General features: G+C 30.8%; 1 protein-coding gene across 2 annotated transcripts in view; it reads right to left on the reverse strand.

The window, feature by feature from the left end:
* The window catches only part of LOC119586810, a gene marked incomplete at its 3' end in the record, with an annotated part of 12,765 nt that overhangs the window by 11,757 nt on the left and 774 nt on the right, over nucleotides 1-234 (reverse strand).

Raw genomic sequence — 234 nt, forward strand, 5'->3', positions numbered from 1 at the left:
GTCAATTTGGCCAAAACTAGACTGACTTAACCTAAGTTATATTTGAATATTAGGTTGCTGCAAGAAAAGGATATTGCACATTGCAAAAAAAATTAAATTACAATACAGCCATTGCAAATATATGGAAAAAAAATCATGTGTGTTTGGAATTTATAAAAGAAATGCCAAATCCTCCAGTTTCTAATCTTTCTAATTTATGAAAGAACCCTGGCAAATAACCTACTTCCAAAAGGC

Source organism: Penaeus monodon, chromosome 22 (genome assembly GCF_015228065.2).
Source record: "Penaeus monodon isolate SGIC_2016 chromosome 22, NSTDA_Pmon_1, whole genome shotgun sequence".
NCBI classification, from domain to species: domain Eukaryota; kingdom Metazoa; phylum Arthropoda; class Malacostraca; order Decapoda; family Penaeidae; genus Penaeus; species Penaeus monodon.